Source organism: Rhincodon typus, chromosome 35 (genome assembly GCF_021869965.1).
Source record: "Rhincodon typus isolate 14 chromosome 35, sRhiTyp1.1, whole genome shotgun sequence".
Classification (NCBI taxonomy): Eukaryota; Metazoa; Chordata; class Chondrichthyes; order Orectolobiformes; family Rhincodontidae; genus Rhincodon; species Rhincodon typus.
The window spans coordinates 20,842,896-20,850,600 of NC_063366.1; the positions used below are offsets into that span (position 1 = coordinate 20,842,896).

The following is a 7,705-nucleotide window of genomic DNA, read 5'->3' on the forward strand; positions in this document are numbered from 1 at the left end:
GTATCAGAAGGAGTTGAAAAGAACTAAAAAAAGGAAATAAATCAATGTTTGTGATCTGGACAGGTGCCAGAACTGTGCTCAATTTTTCTATCTGTTGTTATGAATTATTTTCCAGTCCTTGAAATGCCATGGGGAGGCAATGGCCTAGTGGTATTATCGCTGGACTATTCAATCCAGAGACCCAGGTAATGTTCTGGGAACCCAGATTCGAATTCTGCCATGGCAGATAGTGAAATTTGAATTCAATAAATATCCGGAATTAACAGTCTAATGATGGCCATGAATCCATTGTCAATTGTTGGAAAAATCCATCTGGTTCACTAATGTCCTTTAGGGAAGGAAACTGCCATCCTTACCTGGTCTGGCCTACATGTGACTCCAGACCCACAGCAATGTGGTTGACTCTTAACTGCCCTCTGGGCAATTAGGGATGGGCAATAAATCCTGCCTCGCCAGCGATGCCCTCATCCTGTGAATGAATAAAGAAAAAAAAATTAACCAAATTGCCTTTTGCATTTTCACCTTACAAATAAATCAAACCCACTTGTCGAGTTCCTGAACCGAATTATAGAGTCTTACAGTTGTACAGCATGACCCTTTGATCCACTTGTCCATGCTGACCAGATATCCTAAATTAATCTAGTCCCATTTGCCAGCATTTGGCCCATATCCCTCCAAACCTTTCCTATCCATGTTCCAAAGCAGATGCATTTTAAATGTTGTAATTGCACCAGCCTCCACTACTTTGTCTGGTAGCTTATTCCATACATGCACCACCCTCTGTGTGAAAATTTCCCCCGACGTCCCTTTTAAACCTTTCCCCTCTGATCTCAAACTTATGTCCTCTAATTTTGGACTCCCCTTCCCTGGGAAGAAGACTTTGGCTATTCACTCAATCCATGCCGCTCATGATTTTATAAATCTCCTTAAGGTCACCCCTCAACCTCTGACACTCCAGAGAAAACAGCCCCAGCCTATTCAGCCTCTCCCAACTCTCCAATCCCAGCAACATTTTTTTAAATCTTCTCACTACTTCGAATAATCTGGACTCTGTGTTCCTCAAGTGGAACCTTCTTTGCCACACAAGCTTCAATTGCCCCTTCCATTACCTAGCCTGATTATTTCTTTATCTTCAACCCCTTCTGGCTGGTTTGCCAATAATTTGTAGGCTTCCTATTTCAACTATTCATTATCAGTCCAGTTCACCCCAACTATCAATAACCCAAGGCAATTCACAATGAAATGTAGTCAATGCACACAATAAATAATACTTCAAAAATAATACTCCAGAAGAGTCTACAATCAGACGTAAATCTTTTGGTGTAAACTTGTCCAAAGATCAGACCAGAAGAGGTGAACACCTTGCTGTGTCTCAACTTCCAGGTAATGATCATAATCTCCCGAGTTTGCTAACTTTTTTTCCTGTGAAGCAAGCTTGTTTGATACTCCTTCCATACAAAGAAGTTATGCATTTACACTCTTGACACTATCCAGTCTTCAGCAAATGATCTGTTTGACAACTGGCAAACATCATCTTTTCCAATGTCAGTTTGATCAATTAACTCATTAAGATTTGTGTTGCCTTGGAAAGAAGCTCATCTCTTGCTTTTAATTAACTCTGACCTCAGCTTAGCTTGTGCTCACAATTCACCACTTTTATGTCATCCAATCAACTATATGATTTTTACACAGCACAATTCAATGGCAATCGATCACAAATTCAGTTGATGAACAGTCCACATGATTACATCTGAAACAAAACTTCAACTTTTTCAGAGTTACTGTGACAGTTCAGTCTACTACTGCTGAGTAAAAATAATTTAACCTAAACACACACACACAGACCTTCAGCCTAACAGAAACACTTTAAGATGTTTCAAAAGAAATAGGGAGAGTGGTAAAAAGAGGTGGGGGAGTGGCATTGCTAATAAGGGATGGTATCACAGCTGCAGAAAGGAAGGTCGCGGAGGAGGGTTTCTTTACTGAGTCAGTATGGGTGGAAGTCAGAAACAGGAAAGGAGCAGTCATTTTACAGGGGTTTTCTATAGACCCCTCAATAGCAACAGAGACACTGAGGAACAGATTGGGAGGCAGATTTTGGAAAGGTGCAAAAGTAATAGGGTTGTTGTCATGGGTGACTTCAACTTCTCTAATATTGACTGGAACCTCCCAAGTGCAAATAGCTGGATAGAGCACATTTTGTCAGGTGTGTCCAGGAAGGATTTCTGACTCAATACATAGAGAGGCTGGCTAGAGGGGAGGATTTGGATTTGGTGGTTGGCAACAAAGCAGGCCAGGTGTCAGATCTCACGATGGGAGAGCATTTTGGTGATAGTGATTACAACTCCCTGACCTTTTTACTATAATGATGGAGAGGGATAGGAGCAGACGGTATGGGAAAGTATTTAATTAGGGGAGGGGAAATTACAATGCTATTACTCAGGAACTGCGGTGCATAAATTGGGAACAGATGTTCTCAGGGAAATGCATGACAGAAATGTACAGGTTGCTTAGGGAGCACTTGCTACGAGTACTGGACAGGTTAGGGATGGTAAGGTGAAGGAATCTTGGATAACAAGACATGTGGAACATCTGGTCAAGAGGAAGAAGGAAGCTTACTTAAGGTTGAGGCAGCAGGGATCAGACAGGGCTCTACAGGGTTACAAGGTAGCCAGGAAGGAACTGAAGAATGGACTTAGGAGAGCTAGAAGGGGGCATGAAAAAGCCTTGGCAGTTAGGCTTAAGTGAAATCCCAAGGCGTTCAATGCTTATGTGAGGAATAAGGGGATGGCCAGAGTAAGGATCGGGCCAATCAGGAATAGTGGAGGGAACTTGTGCCTGGAGTCAGGGGAGGTCGGGGAGGTCCTTAATGAATACTTTGCTTCAGTATTCACCAATGAGAGGGACCTTGTATTTTGTGAGGACAACATGAAACAGGCTGATATACTCGAACAGGTTGATGTTAGGAAGGAGGATGTGCTAGAAATTTTGAAAAACAGAAGGATAGATATGTCCCCGGGCCAGACGGGATTTACCCAAGGTTTGTACGGGAATTGAGGGAAGATTTTGCTGCCCCTTTGGTGATGATCTTTGCGCCCTCACTGTCCCCTGGAGTAGTAACAGATGACTGGAGGGTGGCAAATGTTATTCCCTTGTTCAAGAAAGGGAATAGGGATAATCCTGGGAATTATAGACCAGTCAGTCTTACTTCTACGGTGGGCAAATTATTGGAGAGGATTCTTAGAGATAGTATTTATGATTATTTGGAAAAGCACAGTTTGATTAGAAGTAGTCAGCAAGCTTTGTGAGGGGTAGGTCATGCCTCACAAGTCTTACTGAATTCTTTAAGGATGTGACAAAACACATTGATGAAGGCCTAGTAGTGGATATGGTGTACATGGATTTTAGCAAGGCATTTGATAAGGTTCCCCATGGGAGGCTCATTCAGAAAGTAAGGAGGCATGAGATTCCGGGAAATTTGGCTGTCTGGATACAAAACTGGCTGTCCAATAGAAGACAGAGGGTGGTAGTAGAAGGAAAGTATTCAGCCTGGAGCTCAGTAACCAGTGGAGTTCCACAGGGATCTGTTCTGGGACCTCTGCTCTTTGTGATCTTTATAAATGACTCGAATGAGAAAGTGGAAGGGTGGGTTAGTAAGTTTGCTGATTACACGAAGGTTGGTGGAGTTGTGTACAGTGTGGAGGGCTGTTGTAGGTTGCAATGGGACATTGGCAGGATGCAGAGCTGGGCAAAGAAGTGGCAGATGGAATTCAACCTGGAAAAGTGTGAAGTGATTCATTTTGGAAGGTCAAATTTGAATGCAGAATACAGGGTTAATGGCAGGATTCTTGGCAGTGTGGAGGAACAGAGGGATCTTGGGTCCACGTCCATAGATCCCTCAAAGTTGCCACCCAAGTTGGTCAGGTTGTTAAGAAGGCATATGGTAGTTGGCTTTCGTTGGCAGGGATGTTGAGTTTAAGAGCCGCGAGGTTATGCTGCAGCTCTATAAAACACTGGTTAGACCACCCTTAGATATTGTGTTCAGTTCTGGTCCCCTCATTATAGGAAGGATGTGGAAGCTTTAGAGAGGGTACAGAGGAGATTTACCAGGATGCTGCTTGGAATGGAGGGCAGGTCTTATGAAGAAAGGTTGAGTGAGCTAGGGCTTTTCTCAGTGAAGCAAAGAAGGCTGAGAGGTGACTTTATGGAGGTGTACAAGATGATGGCATAGATAGAGTGGATAGCCAGAGACTTTTTCCCGGGGCAGAAATGACTAATCACGAGGGGGCATAATTTTAAGGTGATTGGAGGAAGGTATAGGGGAAGTGTCAGAACCTATAGAACCGAAGGAATTCTCCACCACAGAAGTCTGAGGCAGTCAAGTCACTGAATATTTTTAAGAAAAAAAAAGATTGATTTCTAGGACTATAGGCATGAACGGTATGGGGAAAGAGCAGGAATATGGCACTGAAATAGAGGATCAATGGTGATCATGTTGAATGCGGCAGTAGGCTTAATGGCTGAATGGCCTACTTCTGTTCCTCTCTTCTGTTTCTATGTTTTCTAGGCTGAATCCTGACATGAGAGATTTGCATCATGACACAAGATTTAGCAGGTTAAGGTTGGAAGAATGTGAGGTGAACCTATTGAAACTAGAGATTCTGAACAGGCTTGATAGATGGATGCTGAAAGGCCATTTTCCCTTGTAGGGGTATCTAGAACTAGGGGGTGCAGCTTCAAAATAAGGGATCTCTCATGACAGAGGTGAACAGGAATTTCTTCTCTCAGCAAGTTGTTAGTGTTGGAATATTCTACCCCAGAGAGAAGCAGAGGCTGGTTCATTGAATATCTTCAAGGCTGAGTTAGACAATTTTTTGATTTACAAAGGGAGTTGAGGGTTATTGGGGGTGGGGTGAGTTAATAGAGTTATGATCATGACTAATTTGATTGTACCGGAGCTGGCTCGAGGGGCCAAGTAACCTACATCTGTACCTAATTCTTATGTCCTTAGATTCATATACTGTTTTAACTCATCATTGTTCATTCCGACTCACTCATTCATGTTAACATCCCTAATGTTTGCATATATTTCTTACTTTATAAGAATGTTGAAATCATAGCCAGTATCCAATAAATGGAGATGGTAAAATGTTGCTAAACACTTTCGTTATACTGTCAAGTAATTGCTAATGGAACAATTATGATCTAATGATAGCCATTGTGCCATCAACCAGTCAAGGTGCAGAATGCTCAGACATCACCACTATGCTGTTGCAATAACTGAAGTCATGGTGACTGAATCTTCTAACATTATCCCAACTAGAAACATAACAATCACTGAAACCATGGTGATGCAAAGTGACGTCACCAAAGCTGGTAATGTAATAATTGACGAAAAGCACAGGGGATGTGTCAATAAATTTCATCTTCACAACATTCTACCCAGTGATAGAGAGTGAACTTGGCCAGTACTTGAAAGAGGTGGGTATCACTGACCTTTGACATAGCTTCTGCTCATTTTAAACACTGGATGTTAGTGAATTTCTGACAGCATCCCAAATCCTGAAAGAAAACAGCTTGGAAGCACTATGTTCAGTTCTGGACACACTTTGGGAAGGTTGTGAAAGCTTAGACCCATTTGGCTTGAAGTCAGCAGTAGGAGATACGGCATTAGGTTTAACCTGTTATCTCATTGTGATTTGCAGGCAGACATTTAACACTGAATTAGCAAGGAAACACAGAGGGTGGGTTAACCCAAAAGCTTGGTTGAAGGGGCAACGCTTAAGAAGTATTGTAAAAATGAGGTGAGGAGCAGCACAAGACACTGAGTGTGCATTCTGTTAACATATTTAAGGGGAACATAAAATATGTTGTTCTCTTGGGGAACTGAAGGATAATGGGAGAGGTGGGAAAATGGAGTTGAGGCAGATCATCAGCCATGACTTGACTGAATGGTGGAGCAGCCTCATGGAGTTGAATTTCTGCTTTTTGCCCCTTATGGTGTAATGATCCCAACTGATGGTAATATTGGTCGAGTCAGATCTCAGAGTGGGACCTAACCAGAAAACCTTAAGTTTGATTTTGTTATTTATTTACTGTGATGCAGAATTACTGAACATATTCACAAGAGATTGCCAAAATACTTTTTTAAAAGAACGAAGTTTATATCATACAAAAGAAAAAAAAGTTTGCCGCACTATGCTAGAACTATTTGAGACAAACAATCAATCAATCTTACAAATATCAGAAAGAAAGATTCAACTCTTACCCAAATCAGCCTTTACACACACCCAAACCTCAGTTAAGGTTCATCACTGTCTCCACTTTAATGCTCCTGGTTCAGCTGAAATTAGTTTCTAGAGCTTGCTTCATGCTGAATTCTAGGAGTTCCTGTGGTGCAGTGGTAGTGTCCCCAGGCTAGGAGGCCTGCATTGAAGTCTTACCTACTCCAGATGTGTGTCATAGCATATCTGAACAGGTTGATTCGAAAAGATCATGCTGACTTCTTCAGACGCTGCTTGTCGTGTCATGGGAATGCCACCGGATAGCTAGTTGGCATTGTATACAAAGGGGTCATGTGGTGCTGTGGCAGTGCCCCTACCTCTGAGCCAGAGAACTGGATTCAAGCCCCACCTGCTCCTGAGGTGCATTGTAATATTCTGAACACGTGGATTAAGAAATCCTACTGATGTCTAAACACCTTCGGAGCAAACACCTGGGTTTTCCTTACACTCAACTTCCAGTTTTCTCGCCAATATACCTGCTAGCCTGACACTTTAGTCCCACATTTCTATACCCACAGGTTCCTGTCACTATCTCAGTGTCATTAGACACATGGCTGCTAGGCATCAGCCCAATTTGCTCCAGCTTTTTTTTCAACAATATGTTGCTAACATGAATGATTCGCTGACTGCTGACTGCGCATGCTCACTACTGATTATTTCTGACAAGACAATTACTTGATGCTTAGTTTTTGAGGTGGGGGACAGAAGAGAAGAGGGGAGACTTACTCAAAATATTCTACTTCTAGAAGTTTTGAATGTCTTCAGTACGAAGTAAATGCAGTGTAACAGAACAGGCAGGTTGAGAAGCCCGGTAAAAAAAAATTGAGCTATTTCCAGTTGAACAATCAACTATACCATGAATTTGATGAGTGACAAATGCAACCAGTTAATGGGGAGGCAATGGCCTAGTGGTATTATAGCTGGACTGTTAATCCAGAGACCCAGTAAATGCTCTGGGGACCCAGATTCAAATCCTGACCACGGCAGATGGTGAAATTTGAATTCAATAAAAAAAATCTAGAATTAAGAATCTAATGATGACCATGAATCCATTGTCGATTGTCAGGGAAAACCCATCTGGTTCACTAATGTCCTTTAGGGAAGGAAACTGTCATCCTTCCCTGGTCTGGCCTACATGTGACTCTGGACCCACAGCAATGTGGTTGACTCTGAAATGCCCTCTGGGCAATACATGCTGCCTAGCCAGCGATGGCCTAATTCCATTAATGAATAGAATAAAAAACAGGTTCAAGGGGAAGGGAGTAGGTTTTTGGTATTGGTGCCAGTCATACACCTCCATAATCAAATTGTTCAATTAATGTGATATCACACTTTTGATTTCCTCTTCTATTGAATAAACAGGTTGGATATTGTATCAGCGATAGTCGGAACTGCAGATGCTGGAGAATCCGAGACAACAA

The 7,705-nt window shown here is 42.2% G+C and overlaps 1 long non-coding RNA gene across 1 annotated transcript in view; it reads right to left on the reverse strand.

The window, feature by feature from the left end:
• Positions 1-421: 421 nt before the first annotated feature.
• Positions 422-7,705, reverse strand: part of LOC125486963 — a 14,004-nt gene continuing 6,720 nt past the window's right edge. Inside the window, exon 3 of the long non-coding RNA XR_007265533.1 lies at positions 422-469. This is a non-coding gene — a long non-coding RNA (uncharacterized LOC125486963). The remainder of the gene's footprint in view (positions 470-7,705) is intronic.